The sequence below is a fragment of the Tyto alba genome, unplaced genomic scaffold (genome assembly GCF_018691265.1).
Source record: "Tyto alba isolate M040663 unplaced genomic scaffold, T.alba_DEE_v4.0 Super-Scaffold_16, whole genome shotgun sequence".
Lineage (NCBI taxonomy): Eukaryota > Metazoa > Chordata > Aves > Strigiformes > Tytonidae > Tyto > Tyto alba.
The window spans coordinates 22,370,799-22,383,579 of NW_024881278.1; the positions used below are offsets into that span (position 1 = coordinate 22,370,799).

General features: G+C 36.4%; 1 long non-coding RNA gene across 1 annotated transcript in view; it reads left to right on the forward strand.

Annotated features, from left to right (window-relative positions):
- The first annotated feature begins 4,520 nt into the window (after nucleotides 1-4,520).
- LOC116960831 overlaps nucleotides 4,521-12,781 on the forward strand; it is a 108,923-nt gene continuing 100,662 nt past the window's right edge. Inside the window, exon 1 of the long non-coding RNA XR_004406618.1 lies at nucleotides 4,521-4,590. This is a non-coding gene — a long non-coding RNA (uncharacterized LOC116960831). The remainder of the gene's footprint in view (nucleotides 4,591-12,781) is intronic.

The following is a 12,781-nucleotide window of genomic DNA, read 5'->3' on the forward strand; positions in this document are numbered from 1 at the left end:
CTATGCTAGATAGCAAGGCTAGGTTTCAACTGATGATGATCCTGTGGCACATCCACCTCAGCATGCTACAAATCGTTCCTTTCTCTGTCTGGCACTTCACTAACCACTGCAGTTTTGGTGTTCAGCTCTTAGCCAGAAAGCAGAGAGTTTGAGCTTTGAGTCCTTCTGCTTAATAGCTAAAAGATGTTTAAATGAATCTCCTGTTTTCATCCTTTCTTTCATTGATAACATCTGCATCCCAGTGCTGGAAGCTACTGGTTGAGATGAAGGATTGAAATCATTCCCCCAGCGACATATATGTAGTGGGTTGACTAGGCTTCTTTCTGCCACTTTATGAAATGCTTCCTTATCTCCAGAAATACCTTTTTAGCAGGAGAAAATAAATAGACGTTTCAGGCTTGCCCCCAGGCCCTTTCATTTGTCTTATTTTGACCATGTATCAACAGAATGATTCTCTATTTTGGCCTCCTCTTCAGTGCAGAATGGCTTTCATGGTGCTGGCAGCACTGAAGTGTATGGCTGCTTTTGCTGGTAGACCTTTGCCACCAAGCGTATAAATTACCTAATTTTGCTTAAGTTTAGGGTTGCTTTTTCTTTTCTTCCCTCCCTACCCCCCCTTTTTTCTTTTTCCCTCTCCTTCTGAGTGCTTCTGTTAGATACCATTATTGTCTCCAGTAGTCAGGATAAACAGTGATCTCTCACATATTTTTATTTAAGACATCCCAGGGTAATAATCACAGGCAGGTATCAGTGTTTGAAGAATGTTTTCAGAGTTCGTTTTTGACCACCATATCTTTTGAATTGATTTATGTTTAGTTAGGGAGAGCTTCTACTGATTCTGCATATAACTGAGTAATTGAAATGCCACAGTATTCTTCCCTAATTGCTTTTGCTATTAGTTCATCAGACATGGTCAACAGATTATATATCATTATTTCTGTTAAATGATCATAAAATGTTTACTTTTCAGTTTAAAGGTCAAGGAAGAAAAACTGTTAGCTAAGGACTTGTCAAGTTGCACACCTCAGTTGCATTTCAAGCTTCTAGTCTGTTATTCATTTTTCTTCCTACTCATTGAAGAATTTCTGGATATGTTCATTTTTGTAGCCTAATCAGATTTCTGTCATGAATAAAAGATGCTTTCCAAAACATCAGAGTAGGCAATGGATTTATGAAGTGGCAAAAAAAATCATAAAACATACATCTTTTTTGTAAGGGAATGGATGGCTCAGGCTGATATTGGAGAAACACCATAGTTGGAAAAGTGGGAAAGAAATCACCACTTCTTCCATGTTTTAAATTTATGGCAAAGTTACTTAATTAGAAATGTTGTTTCTCCAGACAGTTGTTGATTATATGCTGGCAGAGTATTGTTTGGTTTTGTTTTGTTTATGTCAGTCTATAATCCACAGCTCAGGTAGAAGATTTAGCTTATTCTAAAACTGGGGAAAGAGCAGTATCATCTCCTGACTTATATATATTTTTTTTTTTACAGGCCACAGTGTTTCCACAGGCCATACTACTTAAATGCTCCAAGGATAGTATATGGTTTCCTGTAAATCTGCAAACTGAACTGAGGTCATTTTGCACCTGAACTTTTCCAGGCATGTCAGCAGATTGCTGTAGTTTCCTTAAGACAAAAGGAAAAGGAGAGCAGCTGAAAATAATTAATATTGAACTTGACACATCAAAAATGTAATTTGTCACTTGTGATTAAAGCCTTTATCTTTAGTTCTATTTTTATATTCACCATGGGTCTCCCTTAGCTATCATTAGGCTCCACATGGTTGGAGTTAGTCTGACCTTTGATCCATCACCATAGACAAAGGGATCTGTTACTGCTAAATTGGAGCCCAAGCTAGTCAGCAACAGTGTAGATCAATGAATGTAAGCTTGGTTAATAATAACAATGATCAGCTACTCTGATTAATTTTTAAGTCTATGTGGCTAATGTAGATGCTGGTCTGCAAAAGAAAGATTAGATTCATAACAAAATTTAACATTAGGAACTCACATTGTGGTAATTTGATCTGATGTGAAAAGTAAAGATGGTGAAAGTGATATATATTTTCAGTATACTCATATACTATTTAGCTGAGAAAATAGAGTGATAGTTTTACAAACTTTCTGTTGTTTTTCCCTTTCTCTGAAGACTTCCAGAAGTTTGCTGACTGCCACAGATATTGTGGTTGCTTCTTTTCTAAACACGAGGAACTGAACTGTTTGACACATCACTGTCCTACCACCACATTACCCTCTTGCTTATCATTGTAAACCCATTATGTCATACTGTATACAAACTGAAGCAATGCATAAAATATGATAAATGAATGTTTTCATTATCAGCTATGTCTTTTTTTCAGTGCAGGCATGTGTAGCTGAAAGCCAGCAATATTTTAATGGGTGACCGTAAGTGGTGTCTTTTCAGAAACAGATCATTATTTAACTCACTGTTTAGTCACACAGAAAGGCTCAAGCTGCAGTAGTAAGTCGCACTGCCAGTTGTTTAAACTAATTTCAGTATCCCAGTTAAAGCCAGACTGTGTGTTCTGTGGTGCAGTTTATTGTAGATGTGATGTGAAACTCTATTTCCTGACCCTGTGTGCTTACTGAATATGTCCTGTTGCTTTCCACAATAATAAAATCCTAAGCCAAGCCCTAGCTAGGTCTCTGTTAAGTAAAGTTCCCTTGTGAATAGAGTGAAGACTATTAGATTTGTAGTCCTATTATTAAGTATTTTTGTGGTAACAACTTCATTATTCTAAGGTCATTAACACACTTCCTCTTCTACTGCAAGTGATTGTGGGTTAAAGTCATTATTTTAGGCATCTACATTTTGTTTATCAACATCTAATCATAAATAGATTGCAGTTTCTGGAAGCTGGAACAATAGCTAGCAGAGAGTTATTATCCAGAAGACCAGTTTCCCCCCCTTACACTGCCTTCAGCAAACACCTCCACGCATGAAGCACTGTTTAGCATGGAAGTGCTGATGACTAAACCTTTGAATATGAGCATTTAAAGACTGAAAGTACTGAAGCACCATTGTGTTTACTTGATGTGTGTAAACACAGGTGGTATTTTTTCAGCAGTTTCCCCAGCGTTGAGCCACATAGCTTGCCCTTTGATATAAGGTGCATCTCCCACTGAGACATCAGCAAGGATGGAAGGACATTAGGCTATGTCAACCTGTCCTTTTGCTCCAACAGTTAAGAAATAATTTACTGTTGTTTTAGGTTAATTTTGGTAGTTTGTAAATAGGTTTCATTGTCAAATTTACCTCATTGATGCAAATCTCCAATTCTTCTTGTTTAGGAGACATACGGCACTGATACATGAAAAAGTGAAAAGTATTTCTTCTCTGTGACCTTTAGATTTTTTGTTTGTTTTATGCCTTCTTGATTCTCTACTTGTGTGGCAGCACCTTCTCCCTTTAGTTATGTTTTAGTTTCTTTGGGAACATTGCTCTGAGCAAATCAGTGCATAAATCAGTAATTCCACCACCATTTCTCATATCAAGCCAAATAACTTGGAATGACTTGGTAAGGTCTAGTTTAATCTTCAGACATCCCAAAGAAGACCAGTGAGAATTTAGAGTGAGGGCAAGGAATGCAGGTTTCTGACACATCATAATACTGTGACAGCATTTTAAACTACTATTAGTAATTCTGGTCAAAATCCTATAGAATTTTTGTCATTTACTTCAATAGGCCAGGATTTTTCTGACTTTTTTTTCTTTTGTGTAGTCTTTTCCTTTTTTTTTTTTTTTTTTTTTTTTAAGGTATGGTAGAGCTCGCTTTCATAGCTTGGTCCCACATCCCTCACAATACGATAGGATTTCTTCAGTAATGGTCCTGTACTTTCTTACTTGCAGAAATGCTGTTGGAGTGTTTTAGTCATTTCTGGATAATACCATGCCATATAATAGTAATGGAAAAATATTACCACATGAGAAAATTTATCCTTCTGTGATGAAAATGCTGTCCATCTGGAAGGAAAATGAGCTTAAGATTTCAATATCAGACCCTAATCCCATCCTAATTCTTTCCCATGCTGCTGGTGTCCTGGTTTTTGGTTTGTGGTTTTTATATTTTTTTCATGAAAAATCAGTAGTGTTAAGAGTTATGTGGCAAAATGTAATTGCTCACCATTGAGTTAAGTTTTATTAACGAGACTTGTGAAATCAGGTGATTTTATAAGCCACCTTTCCTCTGGACTTTTCCACCTTACCCCACATTAAAAAAACAACAAACAAACAAAAAGAAAATACTTATTGTCGTACTTGTCTCTCCTGCATTTTGGATAATTTAATGTTTTGCCCTTGTGAACCCAATAGGATAGTGTTTCTCCTTTAATGTGTAGTAGTGCTGCAGAACCCAGATAACTCTCCATTTCAGCATTTATTTCACACCTATTTCCATTAAAGTTAAGAAGACTTCCAATTCATTTTTTTGGTACTGTAGGTTTTAAGTTTATTGCATGTTATCAATAAACCTAATTTTTCTTTATCTTTTTTAGGTCTTCTGCTGAGTCTGTTTCCTACTTCTGTGAGGTCAGTGCTGACATCAGTGAAACCACTAGAGAAATAAGGTACTATTTGATAGTTTATTATGCTCTAAAAGATGGTGTACTTTAAGTTTTCACTATTTTATTTTTCTTAACAAATAAGGCTTAAGCAAGTTATTAATGAGAAAAAGATCCAAGTAAAAAGAGAACGGTCAGAGGATATAATTGTATATTCCAATTTTACCATTGTTAGACTTTATACAAAGGTAATATTTGCCACATTTTCAGCTGTTAAAATATGGTTGCAAAAAATGTTATGCAGAGAAGCACATAATTAACTGTAAAGCCAGATAAGCAATTTGTTTTACAATTTTCATTATGTTCTTATTATTCAGGTACAATAAGAAGTCAAAATGAATTTAAAAGTTTCCATTTAAAAAACACCTCTTGTTCCTTCTCTCCCCTCCCTGCCCCCAGTGGTAACAATTTTCCTTGGGAAAAAAATTAAGTCATATTTTCTAAACAATAAAGTATGAAGTTTTCTCTCATAACCAGCACAGTTTGTTTGAAGTCACATATGGTTGCACTTCACTTGTGTAAATGTGCTTAGCACTTATTCAGCTTTGGAAGTATGGTTCCAGTTTCATACCAATAAAACTGATCATTGCCCACTGGTGATTTTTAAAATGGACACATTTCAGTTCAATTAATTTTGTTCCCTCCTTACTGCAATGTGAATGTCTCCATTTTGCTTTCTTTACTCCTGAAAAGGGCGTTAACGTGCTGCTTTGGCAACTAGTGTTGCTAGCTAAATACAGTATCTGTTTTCGCAGTGAAAGTGCCAAAGATATAAAAAAATCCAATAGCCATGACAGTCTGGATATAGTTAAATACACTGTATACTAGAAAACTTCATCGTGGGGCCAAAAATAAAGTGGTTTTCCAAGGCAGTCAGTGGTAGTCTTACTGCCACCTTCGCTGCAGTGGGGCCAGACGTCTCGTTTTGGAAATGGCAGTGAGCTGGAGATGGCGGCTGGGGGCTGTTGGCTGCAGTACATCTGAGCTGGGGTGCAGGCCTTAGGAGATCATCTCGCACCATGACTGGGCCTTTTAGAAACCTATTTTAAATGTGTTGAGTGCTGTGATGTTACTCCTCTGAGCCCTCTGCTAGCAGGGGTGCTCCCCAGCACCCTCCCTCCTCAGGTAGCTCCGCCACTGACCTTAGTGAGGTTTTTGCCTATCTAAAGGGTGGCTCTGGCTTTTGGATCCTGCATCCAATTCTGAGTGCTCTTTACTGCCTATAGTGAAGAAAGAAGGAGAATTGGAAGTGTACTGGGAGATTTCATGGTCCTAGAGATTTGTTCTGTCTTACAAAAATACTGATTGTGAGTGCTGTTTATCGTGCTCTTTCCAGAACATGCTGAACAGAGTTTATGGCTGAATATCACTATGAATTAAAAAATACATTCAAACACTGCCTTTTTTGTTGTTGCTGTTTGCTTTGGTTTTGGGGGGGCTTGTTGTTGTGGTTTTTTGTTTGGTTGGGTTTTTTTCCCTATTTCCTTCATTCCTCCTTTGATTTTATTCTGTTTGGTTTTTTGGATTATGAATAGTTTTGTTTGTTTTCATTACCAAATTACAGAACAAAACGTTAATTATACAGTTTGTGCAGAAAGCAATTAAGAGACTAAATGTTTTTCTCTTGCTAGCTGGATAGTTATGTCTTGTCTGGCAAAACAGCAGTTGCAATGCATATTTGTGTAGGAGGTTAAATCTGGTGTCAGTGGTTTGCAACTGACAGTTACAATATGTTCCTATGGCAGTTACAGTGCCGTTAAGAAAAAAAAAGATTTTGCTGTAAATCTCTCAGTAGGTTGGGGGTGCATTTTAGGCCTCCTCATATGCAAAATACAAGGCACTATCGTTTTGTGTTAAAGTGGCTGAATGCCCCTCAGGAAAACAGTAACGATTAGTTCCAAAGCCTGTTTATTATAAAGGGATTAAGAATGTTTAACTTACTCCCATATAAACTAGCTCCAGTCAGGAAACCTCAGAGTGGAATAGTACTGACTCAGGAGGCCAAATTACTCCAGCAGCATAAGTCACAGTAAGAGCAGGGGGTTGCTTGAACTTCTGTGATCTTGTTCTAGGGCCTTCACAGTTTCACAGAAGCTTTTTGGTTAAGATTGATCCTGCTTTCTCTGAAGGGAAAAGTAGCTTTTCTCACTCACACATTTGTTCTTGTTTGTATGGAACATTCAGCAAAAATGTTCACAGTTGTAAATGGAGGGTAAAAATGGAGAAGAAAATTTGCACCTCTGAGGGCTTCTCACGTGAAAATAAAACATATTGCTGCTAGTAGACATCTTTATTACAGCAAGTTCTGACCTGAATGAACTGTGCTAGCATTAGAATGCATGAGAGGATCCAATGCTTTTCCAAATTGGGAACTGTAATTCTATCTTTTTTTATAGGCCCTTTTTATATGGAAATCTCTCCCCCGTTTGAACAGTTGCTGAAGCTGAGCATTCTTCCAGAGTTCCCAGGTAGTAGCGAAGTAGCTGTTGTGGGGCTGGGCCCACAACAGTGAGCATGCTGTGTGTACTTAACTTTGTCTTGGCTTCTAGTAGGGCAAATGCATCCCTAAACTTCCTGGAGAAAGCATAGGGAAAATTAAGAGGCTGAACAAAATTTGTAGGAACTAAATGAACAGCTGTATAAACTGGCAGGAAAGCTGAAGAAGGTGTTCACCCTTTATCTTTCTTCTTTTTGGAGCTTTGCTACCTACTTCTAGGCAGCAGAGACACCTATATCAGATGAGGCCCATCACATGAAACTGATACATAAATTTTCCTCTTCTTTGAGGTCCATTTTATTTTTGTTGTAGTTAAAAGATCTTGCTCAGAATCTTGAGAGAGCATGGTCCAGATGAAATTTTTAAGCACAATATTACCATGAGCCAAATTGTCCAGTGTCTAGGAATAATTGTAATTACTACTGCTGCTTAGGACTGGGAGAGAAAGCTGGAGATAGGGTAGAAGGAACACATACAGGGCATAGAGAGTGAGTCCTCTCATAGTGAATTGAAATTTCTACCCTGAAACCCCATACTAAACTGTTTTTCATGCTAAATCAATCCATAGCGTACAGGGCTTGATCAAGACTTTCAGCTTCTTGTCACATCTAGACTGAACTCCCCCAAATTAATTTGTCATTTAAAGTGAGAACAGGAACAGTTTTTCAAGGAACTAGAAAACAAACCAAGTCATAACATTGTTCGTATCATGTCCAGGTGAGAAAAGGAATTAAGTAAAAGGAATACATTTTGCTCTTAATGGAAAATCTTTATATTTGTCATGTCAATGTGATTTTTTAGATACATAGACATTCCAAATTTCAGTGGTTTAATATATATGAGTATTATTTAAGATAGTGTAAATCATTGTTGTTTGAATAGAGCTGGGTTTTTTTCTGGTTTGACAGTAATTTAGGAACAGTAGGGATGTTTGCCTTCAACTCACTCTGTAAAGCAGTATTGGTCTCAACAAGTCTCTCAAGCAGTGTCTGTTGATTCATGATTTCAGACAAATACTGGAAGCGACACCACAAACATATATACTAAGTGCGTAGTAATTTTGCTGGAAATTGCAGAATAGGCAAGGTAAAATAGAAAGCAAAATAAGAAATAAAACATGCAAGTCCCCAAATCTGAAGCCAGGATTTCAGAAAAGGGTAAGCATGTACTGTTCACATGATAATGTGATGTTTCCAACCATGTGAGTGGTTAGCATCTACAGTTATGTGAGGAATAGATGATGCTGTAGAGCTTTTATTTGTGATTCTGATTTTTACTCCATTGTATCTTTATGCTGTTTTCTAGGGATCACAGACAAAATGAAAATAAAGATGAGGTTTCCTCAGGAAGTGGCTTTTTATTTCTCTTAATGGAGCTTTACACACACCCACCCCCCAACTCCATTTTTATACCGTATACAATGAAGCTTTGCTATGTGTGATTGAGGGGGAAAAAGATTAGTGGGTCAGAAATAGTGGAAACAGAGTGTTCTGGTTGGAGGCTTTATTGTCCTTTTAAAAGGAATGTGAGAAGGGAAATCCTAACCTCATTGAGATAAATGACTAAATTACTACTGACTTCATTAGGATAAGGATAGAACCTTGTGGTTGGGAGAAAAGAGGTGGGGGGAGGGGGAGACAAGAGTGTCCAAGATCTTATGTGTCCAGAGAGAAGGTATGTCTATAAGAAAGAGAAATGGCCTTCACAGGGCCAGTGCTTATTTCTAATGAGATAAGTAAGTAGGAAACATTTGAGTCACCACATGTTTTCTATGCTTTTCAGATTGAAAATCTGTAGTCAGAACATATTACTGTTCTCTCCTTAAGTGAATAGTGCTTAAAAAAATAGTAAGGAACCAATCAACTGATAAAACAAGCAAGAAAGACTGAGCTTTTTAGTTCAATTTTTGCTTTTTTAACCCTCATCCAGAAGACATGCAATGGTAAAGCTAGTCATGGCAAGTATAACTGTAAGATGTATTTTCTTCAGCCTTTCGCTTGAATTGATCTTCCTCAGGAAAACCAAAATAAGGTTTATTTACCAAGATTGATAAAGACATGAAGCAAATGAAATTTAGTATATTCAGTCTTTAACTTTTTATCAACACTTTCAGGAATCAGATCTTCCTGGATGAGTGACAGGCCAGCTCACTTAGAATAACCTGGTAGCAAGATGGGATTTCTGTTTTTACAAAAATTGTGGAGATTCCCTATTAAAAATGTTCCAAAATATCAAAAAGTAAATGTATACGATCCAGAGAGGTCCTCACCTTACATTCTCAGGATTGCCAGATACAGATTATGAAGGTGTGCTGATTTAGGGGTGTTCTCTCTTGTCAGTATGCCACTTGTTACCATTAATTTTAGAAATTGATGGTCTTATAATAGAAAGTCCTTTCAGAAGGATATTCAGAACAGTTACTGAAACTCAGTTTTATTCCTTTCACCTTTTATCAAATGGGAAAAATCCATTTTAATAAGTGTGTAGACTAAGAGTTTCTTCTGATTAGTCGAAGTGTGTGGCTTGTTTTTGCTATGTGTTTATCAGTATTTTTAGATTATGCTACTATGTCATGTTATTGAATACTTCCTCTTGGGCTTTTGCTTAAGGTAAAGTACCTTTTAATATTTTCTCTAATTCTTATTTGTTCTTCATTCTTTCCGAACCTATTAATTTATGTGAAAATTAAATTTTTCTTCTTGAGCTTTTCATTAAATGTTACATCTGGTTTGTATCAGTCAAGTGAATTTCTTCTGGGGAATAGCTTTTACATAGCTTTAAGAAATATTCCTGAAGCATTTGAAGATTTGTATTTTAAACTTCTCTCAAATACATTTAAAACTAAATAATTTTTTAAAGAGGCTTAGTTTTTTTAATGTTTCCTCATTTCTTCTTCACTTCTGCCCTTTCACTAGAGGAGAGGGAAATTATAATAATAACTAAGCAAACACAGACTCCAACATAAAAAAGTACATAAAGATATACAGAAAGAAATATTAATCACAGTTTGTTTTCTTATGTTTTAAGTAAAAATATTAGCTAGATTACGGAGCATTTCTGATGTGAAAGAGAAGCTCTGTGTCCTGAATTAGGAAGACCCTACCTTCCTCAATACAATTTAAATGCAAAACGTACTCTGTTAGAGGAAACTCTGATATATACTAATGAATTGGGTTATGGCTGAGAGAGAAAAGAACAGCAGAAAACCTGGTAAAGTCATGTTTCTAAATAGACTTGGCTCTTCAGTTTTCATTAACACTGTGAAAGGAACGCTAGTCTCCTATCTTCCCAGTCTAATGGAATTTCAATATGGCACATTGGCTGGCTGTGTTTTTTTTTTTTTTCCTAGAGCACCAAATTCAGTTCATAATCCATCTTCTGAGCTCATTTTTTGTTTACGTTTTTATTCCACTCCCAGCTGTATTTCCATACTCTGTTCTGCGGAGAAGTATGACTCCTGATTTAGAACTTTAACTTCTCTTTACATTTTAGGAATCAATTTTAAAGGGAGAAGATACTATGAGAGTCAGATAGGAAACCCAGTTTTCTTCCAGTGGGGAGGGATTTGCAAATTTAGCCTCTAGACCTGCTGTAAGTGAGTGCAAATCTCTATTTCATGAACATATTGAGACCAGGTGTGAGTCTGATCCTTCCTCTCTTGTGAGTCATACAAGTTCTATTCACTTTTTGAACTTGCACAATGATTGTCATCAAACTATTACTCCTCATTATTTCAGAGACCAGTCATTATCCAGACTGAAAAACTTCAGATTTGTAGCTTGCCCAGCAATACAGCTAAGTGATAACGTTGCTGTCATATAACACTAGTAAAATTTATGTGGCTGTTCTCAGAGATAACAGTAAATAGCAACCTCTTTGTAGTGGCATGTGCTCTACTTGATGTGGAGTTTCCAATTTCCTCTTTAAAAACAACGAGATTCAGCCTTCAGGTACTTCTGAAGGAGTTGTGATAGGCAGGAGGTGGGGTTTAGACATATCAATATAACAGAAAACAAAGTCATTAACATAACATACATTTTTATTTTGGTTTAGAAACAGGTGGAATACTGAGCCTCTCTGATCATGTGCTTTCCCCTGGAACATCACAGGAATAATTTATTAAAATACTGCGGGGGAAATTTGGGATACCTTTTTGTGCTGCTCTGGAGGAAAGTCCCAAGACTTTCCTTTTCCATCCCACTTCAGGACCTTGGTCAGGATTTAACATTCGTGTTTTTGCTAGAATTTCCTTTATTTAGACCTTCTGTATAGTAATTTAACAGTATTACGTTAACATAGCCTACAGTTTGGATGAATAATTATCCTTATGCACTGTAACATAACATAGGTACACTACAACCAGGTAAAGAAATTTACCTCATTATTTAGTTCCTAGATAGCCACAGATTCATGATGAATTTCAACATGCCTAATTTTACTGAAATGAGAGCTTTAGAATAAAATACATTGTAATTTAAATACAAGGCAGAAATCAACACAGTGTATCATGCAATATGTAGATAAACCCTCTCAGTTTTTTCAAAATTACCATCCTTCTCCCTAGCTCTCCTCAGTGGATGTCTAAAACTGATAAATGCAAGGAACTTATAGAAATATAGAGAATATTGTTCATCTGGAATTGGCTGTTCCATACCTGACAGTGTTTTCCCACTTTCCAAGAATACTTTTTTTTTTTTTTTTTTAAAAAGGTGGGGGTGTTGTCTTTCTGAACAGTAGAGATTTAAAAAAGAAAATATACTTTACTTTGGAAGAGCTTTTATAACATAAGAACAAACTTTTGACTACTCTTGTACATTTATTATAAACTTTTGATAATTTTGCTTAGTGTTTTAAACCTCTGACTTTCAAAACATTTTTGTCACTGAAATTCATTAACCAAATGTCATTAAACTCTTGCTTTTGGACAATATGTTCTTGACATTCTCCTGGAGGAAAAACTTACAGGAGAGTTTTCCTGCTAAGCTTGGGAGGTTGTTCCTTGTTAACTCTCATCAAGAAATTTTATGAACGTCATGAAGTAATCTTATGTTTGTGAGAAGGGCTTTGCTGTTGGTGCACAGTGTTCCTCCCTCTAGGTTTTTGTTCTCTTTAAAAATGACAGAGAGAGATTTTTCTATCAAAAGTACACATCAATTCTTTGTTCTTCATAACAAGTCATTTAATGGACTTATATTTAAAAATAGCCACTACAATGGTCCACAACTTCTGAGAACCAAAATTATTTGTTCCTTTTCAAATTGTTTACAGTTGCATCTCACAGCTGTTATAGTTTTATTGAATGGAAATATCTTGTCAGCTCGGAGAGTCTAACAGCTAAAAAAACTTAATGAACTTTTTTTTTAGTCTGGAGTTTTCCTTTAGATTCTTAAACACTGCCAAGTATTTACCAAGGACACCTATCACTTTCTCTAATCAGTTACTTGGAAGCAGGCAGTGTGTTGAATGGAACAGGCTGTAAAAAGCCAAGGTGCAGATACGTGCTGCAGATCTGGTTTAAGGTCAGGTTCAGTGACAAGCGAAACTGTGGGATTCAGTCCACAGCAGAATACCTCCTCGTTCTGAAAAGAGTCGTGTTTTTCTTGTCATCGTTTTGGGGCATTTGTGACTGCAAATCGCAATTTGAGATTTTTGCTGTAGAGAATGGCAAAACTTTTGCCACTTGGGCATTAATTTCATAGG